Source organism: Polyodon spathula, chromosome 26 (assembly GCF_017654505.1).
Source record: "Polyodon spathula isolate WHYD16114869_AA chromosome 26, ASM1765450v1, whole genome shotgun sequence".
Taxonomy (NCBI): Eukaryota; Metazoa; Chordata; class Actinopteri; order Acipenseriformes; family Polyodontidae; genus Polyodon; species Polyodon spathula.
Genome location: NC_054559.1, coordinates 2,351,764 through 2,375,399, shown reverse-complemented (window position 1 = coordinate 2,375,399; position 23,636 = coordinate 2,351,764). Strand labels below are relative to the sequence as shown.

General features: G+C 39.1%; 1 long non-coding RNA gene across 1 annotated transcript; it reads right to left on the bottom strand.

Annotated features, from left to right (window-relative positions):
* Positions 1 to 335: 335 nt before the first annotated feature.
* On the bottom strand, positions 336 to 23,522 carry LOC121300612. The gene is made up of 3 exons (XR_005947546.1): positions 23,252 to 23,522; positions 1,729 to 2,015; positions 336 to 1,121 (listed from the first exon to the last, which is right to left on the bottom strand). It is a non-coding gene; the product is annotated as an uncharacterized LOC121300612 (long non-coding RNA).
* Positions 23,523 to 23,636: the final 114 nt, after the last annotated feature.

The window sequence follows — 23,636 nt, the reverse complement described above, 5'->3', positions numbered from 1 at the left end:
AAACCTAAACAATCACCTAAAACAACCAGTGCCTTTAGTCTTGCTGTATAACAGAAACAGAATTGTACTTCTCATGCGGGCACTAGAAGGATGTTGTAGTTAAAGATGTTTTTATAGATTTATACTGCATGCAAAACACAACAAAGGGCTGAACTAAAAGAATAATTCACAATGTAAATACTGCCTAACGAAAGCAGGGCAAAGCTGACAGCAACCCAAGCAGCAGGTTTTAACAATTGGAAAAATACATTGCAGGATCAGCTGGTGTTCTTTATGGTTGATAGTGTAAGGTATTGTACATGCAAAATAAAAGGATAGTTCCTTGATTGGGGGGGGGGGGGGGGGGGGGGTAACTGTTATTTACACCTAAACTACAATTTGATTCCTTTCTTGCTTCCAACAGCAAGAGTCAAAATGATTAATTTTTACCCATGTTACCCCACTCAGGCCCTAAATCATGTTACCCCAGAATAGATCAATTGCCCCAATTCTAGGAATCTATTTTTACATAATTTTATTGTGGTATTAAAACTTATTGTGGTTTGTGAAATTAAACAAAAATATATATATTTTTTAAAAATATTTTTCATATTTTTGTTTGGCAATTTTTTAAAAATTTTATTACAGTTAAACCCCCTCTTCAAATTGAAGCCACAATCCCATCTCACGTCTTTGTTAAAATCATTTTGAATACATTTGTTTGGGATTATCTATTCAGGGATACTATGATATTACCAAATTAGGGGAAATGGGCAACACATTTTGTACACCCTAGTTTTCATGTAGCATGCTCAATAAAATCTTCCGCACGTATTTGAAAATCTACACTAGTGGGCTCGGCACCCGAGTGGGTTAAATAATACACAGTGTCTCAGTGTGCAAACTCTCCCATGCAGAAACTGTCATCTAATCTCTCACCGACAGCGCTGGTAGTAAACTTCAGACCCTTATCCCTCCCCAGGTTCTACACATCATACTGGTTTGAGCGCTTTCCCAGAGCGTGGGTCTGCCGGCTGTACTGGAAGTGATCCGTCAGCATGTTGTTTCCTCTGTACTGGTAGTCCGAGTTGACTGGGAAGGGCATGATTCCATTGGCTTGGCTTTTTTCCAGCGCAGCACTTCTGTGATCAAAGGAAAGAGATTTTCTTTTGAAACTGGCAACAGTTTCTTATTTGCCTCCTGGTTTGCATCGTATTTAGCCTGTTTAAAAATGACAAAGATGTTAAATATTCAGCTTTGCCACATACACTGAAGTCTGCACCACTAGTTATTCATGAAATAGCTTTACATGGATGCTTAAAAAACATGGTGCTAACAAAATAATTCCTGTAAATCTTACCTTAATTATAGGTCTTTCCTTTAGGAAAAACACACACATTTGGTAAAAGTGAATTTGAATTTGTAATGGTAATTTACAGTAGTTGGTGCTTGAGCCATTAAAAATCAAATACACATTTAACATAATGTGATATCGGAAAATAGGAGATAGCTGAATTAGAAAAGATGTACTGGAATTATTGTGTTAGCTATACTTACTTTCTCATATATGATTTATAATATTTAAAAATGCAGACTTTATTGCATAACTCACAAGAACAAACACAAACTGTACGGAAAAGCAAAAAAAAATTTAAATGCTTTTAATTACATCTCATTTTTGTATCTAGAAATGTGGACTTTTTTAAAGTGCTAAAGTTACATCCAATAATAACCCAGGTACTAACGTACCTGTATACATTCCATAGTCACTTAGTAACCATAGCACAGCGAATGACTCTTGCCCTTGTTGGCACACTGAGTTTAGAGGTGTGTGCTGGTGATTTTGAGGAGACGGGGTTCCTCAGCAGCAGCAGGGACACGCTGATCACAATTATGCGCTTCGTAGCGTTTGCCACAGAGTAGCTCAGAGGACTGATGAGGTTCAAAATGCTGAAGGCAATCATGTTCTGAGCAACGTTACAGAACCCACTGACCAGCAGCAGGACCAGCGTGCTCGACCAAATTGATATGACACTCTGAAACGAGAAGGAGGGTTAGGGTGTAGCAATAATGCCTTGCTAACAAATTCTAACTGCACACTTTCTGGCATTATATAGGGCTCAAATTGGCAGTTTTGAAACAGACACCTGGTACTAGGTTAGAGGCACTTCCTAGTTTGCTTGCCTTGCCTTCCAGGAAGTCTGTTACTACTTTACTCCCTACTCCCTTGGTCACTCTAGCAGTGTCTTCTGGGTCAAGTTACTGGCTGAAAGCATGCCAGTCAAAAGGGGAAGCAGCTGATTGGTTATTTACAGGAAAGTAGTAGGGGTCAATTCAAGCTTCCAGGTGACCCAGGAAGTGCAAGACAGTCTAAAAGCATGGCTTACAAACAGAGATTTTGTGGTGAGGGTGAAGGCAGTGAGGAAAACATAGGTCAGTGATCCTTGTCACGTTGTCTGAGCTTGGGCCACTCCAAGCTCAGACAACGTATATACTCCTATATATATATACAGTGCCTTGCAAAAGTATTCAGACCCCTGACCAATTCTCTCGTATTACTGAATTACAAATGGTACATTGAAATTTCATTCTGTTCGATATTTTGTTTTAAAACACTTAAACTCAAAATCAGTTATTGTAAGGTGACATTGGTTTTATGTTGGGAAATATTGTTAAGGAAATAAAAAACTGAAATATCTTGCTTGCATAAGTATTCAACCCCCACACATTAATATTTCGTAGAGCCACCTTGCGCTGCAATAACAGCTTTAAGTCTTTTGGGGTAAGTATGTACCAGCTTTGCACACAGTGTCAGAGTGATTTTGACCCATTCTTCTTGGCAGATTTGCTCCAGGTTGTTCAGGTTGGTTGGACGACACTTGTGGACCGCAATTTTCAAATAGTGCCACAGATTTTCAATGGGATTGAGATCAGGACTTTGACTGGGCCACTGTAGGACATTCACCTTTTTGTTTTTGAGCCACTCCAATGTTGCTTTGGCCTTATGCTTGTCCTCATTGTCCTGCTGAAAGGTAAATTTCCTCCCAAGCTTCAGTTTTTTAGTGGACTGAAGCAGATTCTCTTGCAGTATTTCCCTGTATTTTGCTCCATCCATTCTTTCTTCAACTGTGACAAGATGCCTAGTCCCTGCTGATGAGAAGCATCCCCACAGCATGATGCTGCCACCACCATACTTCACTGTAGGGATGGTGTGTCTTGAGGCATGGGCAGTGTTAGGTTTGCGCCACACATAGCGCTTTCAGTTTTGGCCAAAAAGCTCTATCTTGGTCTCATCTGACCACAAAACCTTTTCCCACATCGCAGCTGGGTCACTATCATGCTTTCTGGCAAACTCCAGATGTGCTTTCAGATGGTACTGTTTGAGTAACGGCTTCTTTCTTGTCACCCTCCCATACAGGCCAGTGTTATGCAGAGCTCTTGATATAGTTGACTGGTGCACCATTACTCCACTCCCAGCCACTGAACTCTGTAGCTCCTTCAAAGTGATTGTTGGCCTCTCTGTGGCTTCTCTCACAAGTCTCCTTCTTGTTTACGCGTTTTGAGGGACGTCCTTTTCTTGGCAGTGCCTGGGTGGTGTGATGCAGCTTCCACTTCCTGATTATTGATCCAACTGTGCTCACTGGGATATCCAAACACTTGGATATTATTTTGTACCCTTTCCCTAATCTATGCATTTGTATTACTTTATCTCTAACTTCTATAGCATGCTCTTTGGTCTTCATTTCCCTTTAGATTCACAGCCTTACCAATGCTCATTTAACAGTGGGATTTTTATGCAGAAAATGTGACAGCAACTTTAATGGTTCACAGGTGGAGGCCAATGGTAAGGTAATTGTGTCCTCATTAGGGCAATTTCTTTCATCGGTGCAAACTGGGAGCTTCCACAGCACAGGGGTTGAATACTTATGCAAGCAAGATATTTCAGTTTTTTATTTTTCTTAAATATTTCCCAACATAAAACCAATGTCACCTTACAATAATTGATTCTGAGTTTCAGTGTTTTAAAATAAAATATCAAACAGAACGAAATTTCAATGTACCATTTGTAATTCGGTAATATGAGAGAATTGGTCAGGGGTCTGAATACTTTTGCAAGCCACTGTATATGTATATACACACACAGTTCCTATAGGAAGTATTCACCCCCCCCCCCACCCCCCCCACCCCCCCCACCCCCCCCCCCCCCCTTGGACGTTTTCACAGTTTGTTGTGTTACAACCTGAAATCTTGATGCATTTAAATTGGATTTTGTTGTGAACTAGAGTGGCCCAGTCGAAGCCCAGACTTGAATCTGATTGAGAATCTGTGGCAAAACTTGAAGTTGACAGAGCTTGAAGAATTTTGCCAAGAAGAATGGACGAATATTGCACAATCAAGATGTGCAAACCTGGTAGAGACTTACCCCAAAAGACTCACAGTTGTAATTGCTGCCAAAGGTGGTTCTACCAAGTATTGACTCAGGGAGGTGAATACTTATCTAACCAAGACATTTCAGTTTTTTTTTTCATTCAATTTTGTTTCACAATAAAAATTCTCTTGCCTCTTCAAAGTGTTGAGTAGGTTGTGTAATTAAAAAAAAATATATATATTACGGAAGAGTATTGCTGCCACGTAGAGCAAAATAAAATTCAGCACATACATTGTTATAACGATATAACTATTTCGTTATAACGAAATAATTATATCGTTATAACGAAATAGTTATCTTGTAAAAACAGAAATAGTTATCTCGTAAAAACTGAAACAGAAATCAGTGTCAGTCTTGAGAACGTCCCCAACAGCAGACATCTCTACTGTACAGCCGCCCAATCTGTGCAGGTAAGTCACACAGTCTGTTTTTAAGTAGACCTATTTATTTCTATAATACTTTATTAACACGATGATGTAGTTAATATATACGGAAACTTCCATAAATGTGGAATGTGTTTGTGTGAATTAATTAAAAACAATGTTTAGAACCCAGCCTGTTCAGTCCACTGAGGCACTTGCTCCTGTAAGAGCTGGTAAATACATTTGATAAATACCACTATAACTTTATTGTGTAATTATACATTTGTACTCAATAGTAATTATAACGGAAGATAACTTATTTTCCAAAAGGTTAAGTGTCGCGTCATGGCAAGAGCAACAGAGGACAGTGCTGTAAGGTTTCTCAGAGATCTTGGTATGCCTGATGATCAATTTTGCAAAAATGAAGCAGGACAGGGTAACGTGTTTCTAAATTACATACAGCTCTTACATTTAATTGCATCTCATTCTCTTTCAAATTGCACCCAAATGACATAATATAACATTACGCCCTGGAAACTTTCATTTAGTAGGTGACACATTTTTTAATAAAAATTAGAAAAGTGTGATCTGAATATGAATCGAAAATAAACTTTCTTGGTTTATCTATCTATCTATCTATCTATCTATCTATCTATCTATCTATCTATCTATCTATCTATCTATCTACGTGTGTATTTTTATACATGAATGTGTCTGCAATGTTTACATTTTGCGGTTAAATAATGCATTGTCATTCATTTTTAATTTTTTTAGGCCGATATACGTTTTCAAATATGTTTATACAGTAGGCCTACATACAAAGATTAAACGATCGCTGTCTACAGTCTTAACTTGCAAACCACTCGTCTGGGTTCAAGGAAACTTTTGCATGAACATTTTTGTGGGTAGCTCTTGGATGTATGTATGTCATTTGTTAGTGTAGTATTGTCTTATGTTTGATGTATACTGGCGCATTTTACTGATACACTTGCATTGTTTTCAAGAGTAGGTTGGAAAATATTTTTTTAAAGTCTGATTCAGGCGGCCGTATCTTTTTATAAATGTTTGTAAAGGGATTATTAGCAAGTGAGCAGGTTTTAGTAACCCTTTACAACCCTAAAACGGTTTTTACAAATTATTTTACGACCTAAGGTCTGTTTTGCTGTTTTGCACTATTGAAATCAAGAATCAATTATGTGTATTTCTTTCATGTTTTCAGTGATACGTAAATGGTGGCATTAATGGTGTATGGTTCCTTATTGTTTATTTATTTGTTTTGTGTATTTTTAATGGTTAATAGTAAATGATTATGATTACATCTCTATCTGATTTTTTGTGCTATTTTAAAACATAAGTCACAAGGTTTAAACGTATATTATATTAAATCAGCAGGATCACTGCCTCTTTAGGTCAGTAGTCTTTTTTTTATATGCCAGGGGATATGTACCCTTATTTCAATTCTCATATTTGTTTAAAAGGGAATTTACAAACACAGCGTAATTATCCACATTCCTTTAATTGCATTTCAGAAATCTGCTTCAATTTCAATTCAATATTATTGTCAAAGTGTGCCTGAAAAACACTGAAACAGTTTGAAAATTCCAAGAAGCATTTCATAATATGTTTTTTCCTTTTTAATTTGAATGCCAAAATAAAAATTAAGTGGGTAGATGAAGTTGAACTATATCCTACATATTTCATAGGCCTAACATCCATAAAACCCTACTGAAAAAAGTGTTGCAGATAAAATACTTTTTAGACACATTCATTAATGCATATAAATGTTTTATATGCTCTTAGAACAATGGTTTTAGAAACAACACCTTTTCAAATACTTCATACTTTTTGTGATTTGTGGAGGTTCTACAGTATAGAATAACAAAACATTTACTAAACATTTACTAAAATGTTAAATATTAATATGCATCTATGCATCTGAATATTTTCTGCAACAATATTTTCTGCAACACATTTTATTTACTATGTTATATGTAGCTATGTAACAATATTTTTACCTTTACAGATTGACAGAGAAGTAATCTGCCTAATGGATGATAACCGTCTGGCCAAATATGTCCCGATCTTTGGTGACAGGATTGCAGTACGAAATTTTTGCAAAAGTAGAGAATCAGAATATAAGGAAAAAGCAGAAACAAAGAAACAGAACCTATTGCAGAAGCTTAGAGACAAAATGATGCTACATAACAATGGGAAAGAAGTTGTGAACACTGGAAGGGATGGAGGTGGCTATGAGAACAACAGTAAAAGAAGACGTTACTTAAAAGGCAACAGTCATGCAGTAAAAGAAAGTTGCAGGATTGAATTGGAATGGTTGCATGAAGGAAAGCAAGTCAGGAAGCAAAATGGTGGAGGAACACATGTGTTAGAAGTTCCCGAAACAGCAGACAAACAGGCACTTATACAGTTGGTGAAGGATTTGTTCTTTCCCAATGGAAAATCCAAGAAAGGTTACTTGGAAGACTTCAAATATGACATCCTGGATTTCCAGGAAACAGTAATGCCAGATAGTTCAAATGTGGGGGAATTGTACAATGCTCTAAAATTGGGTATTTTAAGATTTTACCTGGCAACCTATCCAATTTCTGAGAGTACATTAGTTTCAGACAATAAACCTCAAAAGGATATTTTGTCTCAGATTGATCTAACTACAGACATAAATTACTCTAGACAATCCCTAGCTCAAATCCATGGTGAGGCCAAAGATGAGGGAATTAATCTTTCCACATTAGCCATGGAACAAGAGGCAGTTTTAGAAACCATGAACGAACACAGTGAAGACAGGTCAGAAATAATAGTGGAACACATTGCACTGAATACAAATGCTGTAAGTGAAGAACCCATTGTGCATGAACCAACATTTCATGTTGTAGAAGGATTGTCTGCAATCAACATGGAGCCAGTTAACCAAAGTTTCTTGTACGAAATATAGTTTGGACCAGTGTCTGAGGACATAGCAGCTTCTCAGTTGACTGACACGCACCCAAATGAGACACCACTCCAGAGAATTCACAATGTGTTGTGCACCTAGATTTATCTTCAGTACAGGTGGACAGTGTTTCTTATAGTGTCCCACCATCTGCAAGAAGACTGACCCCTTCTCCTGAAGACCAGCCCATAACAACTATCAGACTACATAGATCTAATCTCCTTCAAGAAATGAATGCACAGTTCAAGAATCCAGGTATACTGTCAGCACAGCTAAAAATGTTCTTCATAGATGAAGCAGGAGCTGATGTTTTAGGACTGTCTAGAGATGCTTATTCTGCCTTTTGGACAGAATTCTTTGCTTCTGTTGCTGAAGGGGAAAATGGTAGAGTTCCTGCCATATGTCCTAGGTGGCAAGAAGAAGAATGGAGGGCTGTTGGCAGAATTTTAGCCAAGGGATATTCAGACCACAGTTACTTCCCCCTACAGCTTGCCCCAGCTTTCACAATAGTACTCATTCATGGAGAACACTCTGTTAATCCAACTAGTTTGCATTTCTTTCCTATATAAGCCAAACTGAAAGAGGTTTGGTTGATGCAGCAATTGAAGGCATTCTTACAGAAGATAACACAGATGACTTGTTGGATTTTCTGGACAGGATGGGGTGTACCACTATTCCAACAAAGGAAAACATGAAACAAGTCTTCCTACAGATTGCCCACAAAGAACTTATCCAGAAACCAAAATACGCCCTTGATAAAATGTCGGAAGTCTCCAGAGTTATTCTGAAAGGGTTTTTCCCAAACAGTCAAGAAGTGGAGAAAATGTACACAGAAAAGATGCCAACTGTAAAAAAAGTGCTGAAACTGTTGCAAGCAACTCCATTAAACTGAAAGCCAGAGCTTCAAATATTTACAGCAGTACCTCAGAGGTCTAGATGATGTGTCGTTAAGGAAGATGCTCCGTTTTATGACTGTCTCAGATGTCATGGCAGTGGAGAAAATCCAAATTATGTTCACCAGTTTGGATGGTCTAGCAAGATGTCCAGTTTCACATACTTGGGCTTGTGTTTGAACTTCCTTCAATGTACCAGAGCTATCCAGAATTGAGGGGGGAAATGGAGAATATTTTATCAAGCAAAGAATGTTTCAAGATGGACATTGTTTAATGTCAAGTACAATTTAATTTTGGAGAATCACAGTGTGATGAGTCAAAGGGGTTTCGGTCTGCAATTCAGCCTCCCAACAGTAGAAGGCATCAAACCAACTCGGGACTTCCCTTACCAAGGTCTTGTGACCATGACAAAAGTCATCTTTTTGAGGGGCGGCACCTTGGTGAAGGGCAGAAGTACGAGTATGTAAATTCCAGCCACTGGAGTCAAGTGAAATTAAGGATACCTGTCAGTTTGGGATTGGTGATCCACTGACTACCGGGGCAGGGTTTGCATACTAAACGGAACGTGCTACTGTGTTCGGGGTTGGTCCTGAGGAATAGAGGCGGGGAAAAAAAAGGCTGGAGGGAAGTATATATATATATCTTCCCAGCGACAGCGAGTGGAAGCGACAGCGAGTGGGAGAAGTACAGCGTGGAAAAGTACAGAGCAGTTTCGAAGCAGAAAGGAGAAATTGCATCTTGAATTGCTTTAATCAGAAAACAGAGGACATTGGGGAAACACAGCCGCGTGTGTTTTTCTGATAACAAACAAGCTGAAACTCGGAGCAGCTGATTCAAATTCAGCGCCGTTTTGAGACACGGGCGAGGGGAGGAGCCGACAGCACAGCAGAACAACGCAGTTAAACGAGGCAGTCTTCCCAGCGACAGCGAGTGGAAGCGACAGCGAGTGGGAGAAGTACAGCGTGGAAAAGTACAGAGCAGTTTCGAAGCAGAAAGGAGAAATTGCATCTTGAATTGCTTTAATCAGAAAACAGAGGACATTGGGGAAACACAGCCGCGTGTGTTTTTCTGATAACAAACAAGCTGAAACTCGGAGCAGCTGATTCAAATTCAGCGCCGTTTTGAGACACGGGCGAGGGGAGGAGCCGACAGCACAGCAGAACAACGCAGTTAAACGAGGCAGTCTTCCCAGCGACAGCGAGTGGAAGCGACAGCGAGTGGGAGAAGTACAGCGTGGAAAAGTACAGAGCAGTTTCGAAGCAGTTTGAAAGCAGGTTGACGGCTGCAGAAGAAACTAAACTTCAAAAAAAAAAAAAAACCCTCAACATGGTCTTCAAGCCAGTAATCTGTGACACCTGCTTGATGTGGGAAATCCGAGAAAACCCAGCGGAGCTAAACCAAGTGTGCGTAAAGTGCCACGCGATCCAGGATTTGCATAAACTAGTAAGTATGCTAGAAATGGAGCTGGAAGAAGTGAGACAGCAACAGGATCTTGAGGAACTGGCACACCCACAATTCATGGAAGTCTGCATCACCCCTAACAGACTGAAAGCCACCAGGGAGATAGAAGGTCAGAACAGCTGGGTTCAGGTAGGCAGAAGCAGGGAAAAAAAGAAACTTCGTCAAACACAACCACCAGAAATCAAAACAACCAACAAATTTGAGTCACTTCAGAATTTTGATGAGCAGAACCAACAACAAGAGAATGAAAGGAACAACATCCAGGACCCCATTGACAGTGGTGACCAGACAGCAAAAAGAAGGGAGGTCATGATTGTTGGGGACTCCATATTGAGAAACACAGCAAGTTCAGTTCGCAGTTTGGACCCCCTTACTACAACAGTGTGCTGCCTTCCGGGAGCCTCGGTCAAGCACATCACTGAAAACGTGGACAGGCTCCTAGAACGAACAGGAGACGACCCGGTAGTAGTCGTCCACATCGGTACAAACAACATTGGAAGAGACAGACCAAAATCCCTGCAAAACAAATTCAGAGAGCTAGGAAGGAAATTAAAAGAGAAAACCAAAACTGTGGTATTTTCTGGTATACTACCCGCACCTTGCAAAGGACCATATGGACAGCTGGAAATAATAAATCAAAACCAATGGTTGAAGACGTGGTGCACACGGGAAGGCTTCACCTATCTTGATCATTGGACCACTTTCTACAACAAGGACTATCTGTATAGACGGGATGGACTGCATTTAAATAACAAGGGAACTAGTCTACTCGGAGAAAAGATCCTCGAGCAGGTTCGGAAGCATTTAAACTAGAAAGGAAGGGGGGAGAAATCAACAAAAAAACAGAAGGGAGACCGCATCAAAACAAGAACAACAACTCAGGTAAGACAACCATTAAATGTATTTATCTAAATGCTAGAAGTATCAGAAACAAAATTCTAGAACTTGAAGCTACTGCACTAACAGGTAACTATGATGTGATAGGTGTTACAGAAACGTGGTTGTCTGAGAGTGATGGGGACGAATATAATATTTGTGGGTATACACTGTATAGGAAAGACAGGCAGGACAGAAGAGGAGGAGGGGTAGCGCTATACATAAGAAACAGTCTTGAAGCCCAGGTGTTAAACCTGGACAAAGAAAATAAAACCGAATCAATATGGGTCAGAATAACAGACAAAAATTCAAAAGGCATAATAATAGGAGCATGCTATAGACCGCCAGATTCAGACGGTGAGCACAATAATCTGTTATACAATGACATTAGAAATGTGTGTAGCAAAGGAGAAGCCATACTAATGGGGGATTTCAACTTCCCCCAAATAAAATGGGAAAACCCGGTGGGTAGCGCGAAGGATGAAATAGAAATGGTGGAAATGACAAATGACTGCTTCCTAACACAATTTGTGAAGGCACCCACTAGAGGGGAGGCATGCCTTGATTTAGTCTTTTCAAATAACGAAGATAGAATAACTAAAACAGAGGTCAGAGAACCACTGGCAAACTCAGACCACAACATGGTCTCATTTGAAGTGTTTTTTAAAACCCCAAAAGTAAAGACTAAAGCTAAGGTTTACAATTTTAGAAAAGCAAACTATGAAGGCATGAAACAGAGACTAACAGAAGTAGATTGGAGTAAAATAGAGAAAACACCCACAGAAGAAGGATGGTTGTTCTTCAAAAATGTAGTACTAGAGGCGCAAAACAATTATATCCCTAAAGTAGACAAATCTAAATGTAAAACTAAATTGCCAAAATGGTTTAATAGATCAATTAAAAAAAAAATATTCAGCGAAAAAAGGCACTTTACAGAGCATTAAAAAAGGACCAAAAAGAAAGTACACAGAAAGAGTACACAGAACTGCAAATGCAAGTCAAAAAGGAAGTTAGAAAGGCCAAGAGAGAAATAGAAATGAACATTGCTAAGGGAGCTAAAACCAATTCCAAAATGTTTTTCCAATATTACAACAGCAAGAGAACATTCAAAGAGGAGATTAAATGTTTAAGAGATACAAATGGCAAAATCGTAGAGGAAGAAAAAAAAAATAGCAAATATGTTAAATGATTACTTTTCACAAGTTTTTACAAAGGAAGATACTGACAACATGCCCCACATGTCATCCAGTTCCTATCCAGTTTTAAATAACTTTAGCATAACTGAGGCAGAAGTGTTAAAGGGACTAGGAGCTCTTAAAATAAACAAATCCCCTGGGCCGGATGAGATCCTCCCAGTAGTACTCAAAGAAATGAAAGAAGTAATTTACAAACCGCTAACCAAGATCATGCAGCAGTCTCTTGACACAGGGGTGGTACCGACAGACTGGAAAATTGCAAACGTAATACCGATCCACAAAAAGGGAAACAAAACTGAACCAGGTAACTACAGACCAGTAAGCCTGACTTCTATTATATGCAAACTTATGGAAACTATAATAAGATCCAAAATGGAAAATTACCTATATGGTAACAGAGTACTGGGAGACAGTCAACATGGTTTTAGGAAAGGGAGATCGTGCCTAACTAACTTGCTTGATTTTTTTGAGGATGCAACATCGATAATGGATAATTGCAAAGCATATGACATGGTTTATTTAGATTTCCAGAAAGCTTTTGACAAAGTCCCGCACAAAAGATTAATTCTCAAACTGAACGCAGTTGGGATTCAAGGAAACACATGTACATGGATTAGGGAGTGGTTAACATGTAGAAAACAGAAAGTACTGATTAGAGGAAAAACCTCAGAATGGAGTGTGGTAACCAGCGGTGTACCACAGGGATCAGTATTAGGTCCTCTGCTATTCCTAATCTACATTAATGATTTAGATTCTGGTATAGTAAGCAAACTTGTTAAATTTGCAGACGACACAAAAGTAGGAGGAGTGGCAAACACTGTTGCAGCAGCAAAGGTCATTCAAAATGATCTAGACAAGATTCAGAACTGGGCAGATACATGGCAAATGACATTTAATAGAGAAAAGTGTAAGGTACTGCACGCAGGAAATAAAAATGTACATTATAAATATCATATGGGAGATATTGAAATTGGAGAAGGAATCTATGAAAAAGACCTAGGAGTTTTTGTTGACTCAGAAATGTCTTCATCTAGACAATGTGGGGAAGCTATAAAAAAGGCTAACAAGATGCTCGGATACATTGTGAAAAGTGTTGAATTTAAATCAAGGGAAGTAATGTTAAAACTGTACAATGCACTAGTAAGACCTCATCTTGAATATTGTGTGCAGTTCTGGTCACCTCGCTATAAAAAAGATATTGCTGCTCTAGAAAGAGTGCAAAGAAGAGCGACCAGAATTATTCCGGGCTTAAAAGGCATGTCATATGCAGACAGGCTAAAAGAATTGAATCTGTTCAGTCTTGAACAAAGAAGACTACGTGGCGACCTAATTCAAGCATTCAAAATTCTAAAAGGTATTGACAGTGTGGACGCAAGGGACTTTTTCAGCCTGAAAAAAGAAACAAGGACCAGGGGTCACAAATGGAGTTTAGAAAAAGGGGCATTCAGAACAGAAAATAGGAGACACTTTTTTACACAGAGAATTGTGAGGGTCTGGAATCAACTCCCCAGTAATGTTGTTGAAGCTGACACCCTGGGATCCTTCAAGAAGCTGCTTGATGAGATTTTGGGATCAATAAGCTACTAACAACCAAACGAGCAAGATGGGCCGAATGGCCTCCTCTCGTTTGTAAACTTTCTTATGTTCTTATGTTCTTATATGGGAGTTTGGACTGTGTCACGAACGGAGGCCTTATTAACTTGGCTCTTTTCTGTTTTTATTCCTTTTTGTTTTATTTTTGGATTTAAGCAGAGCGCGAAGAGGACTAAGAGGCTTCCGTTCCTTTATTTTTGATTACTCCAGCACTCCCTCCCTCACATCCTTCTTTATTATTTTTCTTTTTTTTTCCGTGTAATATTAAATACAATTTTAATTTTTACACGTAAATCATTGTCTGGAAAATCCATTTTTACTCACACACCTCACACACAGTAACTACAATTTAGAACTAGTAGAAACTAAAAAAGATAAAAGTCTAAACATTTGTTTCTGGAAGTTTTGAAGATGTTGTTTAGCACCTAAATAACCACCCAATTCATTCAGAATCTGGATTTGTCCAATTATTTACACCATTTTTGTGAAAGTGAAATCAGACTGTTAATGTGAAGATATAGTAAAATAAATGGCATTTAAGTCCATAAATTAGTAATGCAAATTTCTTGTTCAGAGTTATGTAACATTAACAGTTTGGATTTCCTAACACAACAAATGGTGTTAGTTGCAGTTTTGAGTCTGTTTTCTACAATTTCAGCTTTCCTTTTCAGGAAGCATTTCAGAAATGTTAAAATGTAGATACATGGTATGTGATTTACATATCATTTTATTTTTATACTATTTTTTGTTGTCTCCAGTTAACACACAAAAAAAGAAAACTTTTTTTGCAGTCCATACTTTACTTATTTGACACCAACTGGGAATGTTTTTTAAAATCTTACAACACTTAACTAGTACTGCACACATTAGACACTGATGCTTTGGGGACATGGTGTTCCAAGTTCATCTGGTCAGAGCCACCATCCTGCCACGTTATAGTGTCAGAAGCGGGATGGCGGTAATAAAACTCAGGGAGACAGAATTGCAGATTAAGCACTTCAGCGCATGTTTATTTACACAACACAGCACACAGTATCACCCTCACCCTCACCCCACCCCACACTCTCCACTCTTCTCCCTACTCCAACAACTCTCTCACACACACCCCCCCCCCCCCCCCCCCCCCCCCCCTCTCCGTGCCCCCCCCCCCCCCCCCCCCCCCCCCCCCCCCCCCCCCCCCCCCCCCCCCCCCCGCCCCCCCCCCCCCACCCACCCCCCGCCCCCACACCCCCCCCCCTCTCCGTGCACGACACAATCACAAACAAACCACCACAAGTGAACAATAAACAATTATCTAAACAACACACACACACACACATGGATTTGAATCACACACGCACTCACACAGGTTTTAATCAATCAAACAAACATTCTCTGATGGACATAATCTCACAATTTCATCTCACCTACATCAACCTTTAATTATTATTATGGATTTAATGCATTGTTATAGAATTTCTGAGTAATTTTTATTTCTGATAAAAATATATATTTTAATCATTCAGACACATTTATGAGGAACAGTGCATGTTTGTCTTTAACACACTACTTAGTACATCTGATAGCTATCATGAAGTAATTACATTTTATTGCAATTGATCCCTGACAGCAGGGCTTGGAACCACGCCTTCTCGAACGCCGCACCAATCAGCGCGGCCACTTCACATGCAGGCAAAGTGACCACACATACACACACACAGAGAGAGAGAAAGCGCGCACGAAAGAACAGTACCACACTCAACCATTCACGCCCCGGGACTCCACACGCACTCAGCGGTAAAACAGAAAACACTAACTATATACACATCCCAACATACTCCCTGGTAAAACACACTGGACCAGCCCTTATTCTATTTATAAATCTGAGTATATTGTGTTTCGAAGGAACTCATAGAGCAGAACTGCATCTGATGGGTTGGTTGCTGGGCTGCAACCATTTTCCTGCATCAACAAACAGCATAGTTCAAATACAGTTTTGTCACAAGGAAGGGGACCCTCCTGTACACATTCTTCCAGGCACATGTGGGCATGCTCAGCAGTGACCTCACACAGATGTGCTTGGGCACCATATAGATGTGGCAATTTATACATCATCATTGGCGATCACAACGTGCAACTTGATTCCGGCAAGGACGAATACGATGATTATTCCATAAGTGAACAATTCTGTTGAGGTCATCCTGTAGATAATAAACCAAAGTGTTAGAAATGTCTTATGTCAACTAAATACAGGGCTGGCAGAGTGTGTGTGTGTGTGTGTATACATATATATATATATATATATATATATATATATATATATATATATATATATATATATATATATATATATATATATATATATATACACACACATAGTACTAGAAATAAAACGCAAAACAATAAACTAGATCCTAAACGGCAAAGGTTTCGACTTGATTAATAAGATATAAGTCAACATTGATAATTAGTTATTCAGGTATTCTACACAGTTATTTAACACAGTGGTCATGTAACCTAGCATCTATCTTGATTTAATCTGCAAACCATATTTTGCCAATGTGTTGATTCCAGTGTAATGGAATAGATATGTACTATATATTCATTAACTGAAAGATAGATGTATATTTATTGGGCATATATATTTGCAATTAGACAATAATTGAAAAGATTAAAGTGAATAAATGTAATTTACTTTCTCCAATTCAAGCTAGCTTTCAAACAACTAACAGGAGCACCGCAGCACCCAGGTTGCTTTAGAAATCGTTTAAAAAATTGCGAGACAAGCGTATACTTTGAGCACCGATTAAATGAGAAACTTACCTGTACTATATGTAGATAACAGAACTGTATCACGTTCTTATCTAAAAAATTTCCTGCAAATTTGTCATTATCTTTGAGACCTTGGGACACCCCATTCTTGATTTCACAGCCTCCATAAAATAACTTGCTACTATGGCCGGATCACTGTTAGTTGTATATGCTTTTAACCAAATAATATGTCTAGAATAGCCATCGATTGCTCCGTTAATGCAGATTCCGTAGGGTTTCAGTTTATCATAGGAATCAAGGTGCCATAGAAAATCAGGACCTGAGTTGTGGTATGTTCTGCGTCTCAATCGATTTCTACCCCTCAAGTGAACTCCTTGGGAGTCAATAATATTAAGCAACTGTCTAACGTTATTCTGGCTGACAACAAATCCTTCTTGAATGCATTTCAAGTGCATTAATCTGTATCCATGTAACTGTCCAGAGTGTTCAATTTCTTGCATTAAATATAGTGCCACGTCTAGCACATCAGATTGGTGTTTTCCTCGATGCAGCCTTGTACTTTTCAAGTACCGTCTAGTGTTCTAATGCTTATAATAATTCCATCCAAGTGCGCTAAACATTCCAAAATCTCCTTATGGTGAAGGCCTAATCCAAAATAAAATCTGATTTTGTTCACCAAATCCACCATTGACTGACACTGTTTCTATTTCCGTTTTTACGAGATAACTATTTCGTTAAAACGATATAGTTATTTTGTTATAACGAAATAGTTATATCGTTATAACGATATATGTGCTGAATTTTATTTTGCTCTCTACGTGGCAGCAATACGCTTCCGTAATAAATATATATATATATATATATATATATATATATATATATATATATATATATATATATATACACAAAAATTAACCATGGCCCGGCGGCCCGGGGCCGGTAGAGAGTGCAGTTTGGCCAGTAGTTATGAAGCACCACAGGTCCAACTGGGCTGGTTACATTTTTTAACTGTATAATGTATATAGTACAGTCCACATGGCTTCTGTTTTATGAACGCAAGAAAATGGGTCAGTGTTACAAAAAGCTGAAAAAAACGAACTTACAAACCCATTTTTAAAAACATACCCACCCCCGCAACCCCGATAACGATGAGATTGAAATCGACCGAACTTTCCCGCCGCACGTCGTATTTACAGTCATTATCTGAGATTACGTACTGAAGTGGTGTTGGTAATACTCGTTACCTCGACATGGCAATTTTTTTTTTTTATAACTAAGCAAGCAACAAGCCAAATGTAAAGTGTTTAAATCAATAATCAACATTTATACCTAAAAGGTATTGACAGTGTCGACCAGGGACTTTTTACAAATGGAGATTAGAAAAAGGGGCATTCAGAACAGAAAATAGGAGACACTTTTTTACACAGAGACACAGAGTGAGGGTCTGGAATCAACTCCCCAGTAATGTTGTTGAAGCTGACACCCTGGGATCCTTCAAGAAGCTGCTTGATGAGATTTTGGGATCAATAAGCTACTAACAACCAAACGAGCAAGATGGGCCGAATGGCCTCCTCTCGTTTGTAAAAGTTCCTCATATCCAGTCTCACAGTAATAGTTCACGAGATAGCAGGTGTTTGTCTGCTGCTGTGACTGAAGCTAGAGAAAAAAACGCACCGATAGATACCCAGGTACGCCACCTGAAAGCTGGATAACGGGATCGAATTGTCTATCGTTTTTATTTGGGATACAGTGTGTTCAGGCCAGAAATGCCATTCACAATCTTTACAGGACTTGTTCATATCAGCAGTAAGATCGGTGCTGACTTGGGAGAGGCGACAAGCGGCAACGATCTGAGAACGATTATTTTGTATTATGATTATTGTTTGAATTAACTATTATGATTAGTATAAATCAGTTAGCCTTTTAGCGTTGCTAACAGCTCGGTTGCGAGTTTTCTTGTAAAGAGTATAATTTGCACACCCACATTTATTTTCATTTTCTGACAAGTAAGCCAATGTGTGTGTTAAATGGCTGAAATAACTACAATAGCATATATTGAAACGCTTCGCTTAGCCACTTTTTATTTGAGACGTGGGCTCCCTTTGGGTACCATACATAATATAAAACATACGGAAATTAAAAACCATCATGAAAGAATTTGCAGGCGAGCTAAAGTTTTTTTTTTTCTTCCCCCTTTCGTTTTTTTTTTCAGAACCGAGTCTGTTTGTGTTCACAATGCAGTTTCAAGTGCACTCGGCTTCTTTATATGATGTGTGAAACGGATGTTTACAATGTCCTGCAAGGCATTGAAAGTTGGCAGCTGTTGATGTACTTCTCCGGTTTTTAATATAGCATGTTTTAGATTCTTACATATTGCTGTAGAAGAGAACACTGGGGAGCACTTCGCTAATTTCTGCATTAAACACAGAAATTTGAGAAAAGATTGAATTTGTTTTACTATTTTGTGAGTTTTGTCGAGTTCGGCATGATTTTGGTGTCTGGCCAAAGTTTCTAGCAGAGCTTCAGTTTCTCGCACTGTCCTTGTAGTTTAAAATGACCAGATTTCCACAGTGAAAATAAACGGGGAGTTTTTAAATTCTTTAATTTACTGACCCCGTAGCAACTCTGAAGCCAAAAATAACAGTATATAAAATAACACAATAATAGTTTAAAAATTAAACATCTGGTGAATTTATTTTATTTTTATATTGTCATCTGGTCAAAGCATGTTAAATGTACAAAAAGCCAGATTAAAAAAAAAATAGATCAGCTGTTACCATTTAAACATATGGTATACAAATAATCAGAATGGTTAAACAAATAATCCATAAGATTGTTTATTTTATTTTTGAGTGGCGCTAACTCACAACCTAATACATTTATCTGGTATTAACTGCCGAGCAGGGTGATACAGCGAGTGCGTTGTCTTATTCACTGGTTGCTCCACCGGTGAACCTGTGTGCTTACCGAACTGTAAAAGTCAGCCACCGAGAAAAAAAGCCGATGAGATTCACTGTAAACAATGTATAGACAACATAGACGCCCCCCATGGAATCTGTCAATGTGGGCAGACTAAATTAAATATATAGTGGACAAGAATACTGTAAATTGTCGAAGTAATAAAAGTCCTACCAAATCCCATTAACCTAACAAGCAATTTCCGCCTGGAGCGCTATGGACTTAAATAAATCACATTATCTTTCAAAGTATAGACAGCACAGGCACTGTTCAGGGCTTGAATTCAAGGTAACCCCTTGGCCATTAGACTCAGATTTGATATAAGTCTTACTCAGTACCACACTGGAAGGAGATATCCAGAAAAAAAAAACCCATAAAAAACAAGAAACGCTTTTCATTTGTTTATATTCTATCGTCATTTTTTTCATTTTGCAGCACATGACAAGAGCCTGATTTTTTTCCAGTGCTTCCCAAACATGTCAACTACACTGGATAAAAATTTGAAACTAATTGATAAAGGGATCAAATTCTACATGAGTTTTTACAAAGCTAGGCCCAAGGGTCCCCAGACCTCTCCAAAAATTAATATTGTGTAAATCTTTATGGCCAATCATACACTAGTTTCTTGAGCAAGTTCTAAAAGGGAGGTTACCTTCTGGCACCTCACATGCTATACATTGCCACATGAATTAGATTTTGTAATCCTCTTTTTTATTTTTTGTCCAATATTTCATTCAAAAGTTGGCCTTTTTGGAGAGCTTTGGGGTGCCCGAAATGTATCCATGATGAGTATGAATGACAAATACTCTCAGTTCATATGCCACAACTGTCAGGCGCATTGCTTTCACATAACTGTGTGTTTGTGCAGGAGAATGTTGCTACTGAGATTTTTTTGTAGCTCTGAATTTTCAGTACCTGACTGTATCTGTTACTCACTTGCTTGAAAGTATGTAAATGTCAAGAAGCAAAATAATGAGGAGATTTTTTTTTACTTCAAATCAGATATTTTCTTTTTCAAACAATGAATACAACTGAACAAAAACCTAATAACACGAACTGTTCAAAATGAACAAATGAACGATTTACATCCCTAAAGTGCTAAAAACTGAACAAAAAACAAACACGAACTGTACAAAATGAACAAATAAACTTGTTAGGTCTTTTTTTTCCTAACACATGTGCCATTTCTTGAAGCAGTTTCTGTCCACAATGACACATAATGAATGGCACATCACAGGCTTCGCATTTCCAGGGCGTTTTGTTCCTCAGTTTGCCTTCATTGCACAAAGCACAGTGTGTGTGCCTGAAGGAGGCGTTCATGGAGGGGCCGAGTTCCTTCCCCTCTGTAATGGCTACAGGGAGACAGAGTTTTTCTGTACTTGCACTGGCCTCCTCCTGCTCCACAAGCCCGATGTCCACCAGCTGCTTGCATAGCTCCTCTCGAAATGTTTTGCGTGACAGTGCCTTTGTATTCTCAGCCTGTGCCAATTCCTTATGTAACAGAAAACTGTTGACAACAGCAATGTCAATGAAATGATAAAGTTTCTTGTACCACTTTTTGGTTTTCTGTGCCATGTTGCCGTACTTTATAAGGGCGTCTCACAAATCCACCCCTCTCATGTGCTAATTGCAGGCCTTCACAGGAGTAGGAACAGGAACATTCCGTATTCTCCAAGTCCCTTCTTCATTCCTAACCCATCTCTGGACTTTGTCTTCTGTGTGCACCTTATGGATATAACTGCACATCGTCACTTCACTTGTATCCATCCATTTTGTGTACACTAGTTTGTCACTTCTTATCCAACGAATTGTCCCCCCTATCAGCTTTTTTAGGGAGGGTGTTTTTATTTGTCTGTGGAAAGCCCTGATGATTTTCTCTAGTGGTCTCACATGCTCCAAATCTGAGCGTGTAAAGGTCCCGAAACAGTGTTGTGCTGGTGTAGAAATTGTCAACGTACACATGGTACCCTGTGCCTAAGTATGACACCTTCATGAGGTTCATAACGGAGTCATAACTCAGTCCTTTCCCAGAAACTGATTTGGATTTTCCTGTGTAGATGTTGAAATCACATGTGTGCCCGTTGTGGGCATCAGCCAGCACGAACAACTTGAAGCCCCATTTTGTTGGCTTTGCTTTCATGTAATATTTGAACCCGATCTTGGCTTTTGAGACCACCATGCGTTCATTGATTGAAAGGCTCAGTCGGGGGTAGTAGTATGTCTTGCAGAACAGGTAGAGGGAATCCAAGAGAGGTTTGAGACGGAAGAGGCGATCGTGTTGTGGAGTTACTTCCGATCATTCTCCTCATCTTCCTCTGGGTCACTTATGTGCAGAGTCCAGAAGATGGCCTCATATCTCTTCCTGGACATCATAGTGTGGCAGAATGGGATTCCATAAGGCCTACGTGGACTCCAGTAATCCCTCACATTGTGAGTTGTCAGTAGCCCCATAAAAATTAGGATTCCTAAAAACTGGTAGAGGTCCTTGATTGAAACTGGATCCCACTGGTACTTTTCCCCTGGGTCTGCTGCTTTTCTCCATTTTTATTTGTACACAAAGACTGAACGACGTTCATGCTGAAGTAGAGTTGGAAGAGGTCTAGCGGGGAATATTTTTTTTACATCTTTACTTTGATTGACATGTGGCAAACAAAGAAACTGAGTTAGTGATTGTTGGGGCAGGCAGACAGCTTATCTTGAAAGGCTAAGAAACCTGCACTGTCTCTAGGTGAGTAACATCACTCCTTGTAATCATGGAAATATAAAAAAGTTTGCTAAACACTCCCATACAATAATCTAAATCAATGAGAAAATAATAAAGACAGCCAGGAAGCAACAATTACTTCTTGCAACTTGTACTGCATCGTAAAGATCAGGGACCGTATACAGCAGCACAGCACAGATGAGACATGGTGTTGCTCTTTACTATGCAATAAAAATTGTTTAAAAAAATGTTATTCCTATGTGCCTGTGATAGAGAGAGAAAGGATCGATGCTGTAAATCTCCCTCCCGATTTGAAAGGGCGCTGTGTAAGGGGGAAGGTAAGCTGCCTCCTAGAGCTGCCACCTCTGTGGTAGGTGGAAACCGGAAGGTGACCATATTAGGAGGGGCGCGTAGCTGCAAGTACTCAGGACGATTCCATTGCAGTCAGCTGCGGGGCAGCCCTCTTAGGGAAACCATGGCAATGCGGTGACTGCGGGGAGGAGTTTGCTGGGTACAAAGGGGAGCAGCTACGTCAAAACCTCCCCTTACGCTGATAATGAAAATAGACGGCCGGAGCCTGTATTGCTTTGTTTTTGGGATTATGTGTGTTTTGTGTTGCAGAGGAGGAGTGAGCCGTGGACCGGTAAAACACAGAGCACGTCTCTGCACTGCACAGCACAGCACAGCATAGCACCGCACCGCACCACTCACAGCACCAAGAGCACAGCATGCACGGAGAATGTGGGGAAGGACAAAGTCCCGTTTTTTTTTACTTTTTATTTTCAATTAAGAAGAGCTGCTGCGTACCCCCCAATATCATTGCTGGTAAAGGGGTGGACTTATTTGTGTTGTTGTTTTGTTATTATTTTTGTTATCATTAAAACAAGCACTGTTTTGGGAGAAAGATTGTGTGGACCTGCTTCATTCACTGCACCTGACCACACTGCCCCTTGAGAGTCAAATGGTTGCATTTTCTATATTTGCAGTAAACATGCATATGGAAAATTATGCATAATAATAATAATAATAATAATAATAATAATAATAATAATAATAATAATAATAATAATAATAAAATGTAGTGTGAATCCATTATACTTACAAATCCTGAAGAGGATCTAATCCATCTTCAAATGCTGCTTCAGACGCTGAATTAGTGCTCTCCAACCCAAAGATGATCATTTTCAACGTCACTTTCACTCCTATCCATCTCCTCCAAAACTTCAAAAAGACTGAATCGACTTCTTTTAGGATGCTTTGGAACACTGCTCTTCTATTTTATAAATTTTACAAATTGAAAAATGATCAGAAAACGGTAAGAAACCTTGATCCTATGTGCCTAATGCTGCTCTCTCGCTTGCTAATATGTGTCTTGTTTACATGCGCACATCGATTACTCTTCTATGGATTAGGCTACAAACAAAGCCAAGGTAAGATTGGACAGCTTGTGACCTCCCCTACAACGTGATCAGGGAGATTTCACCATC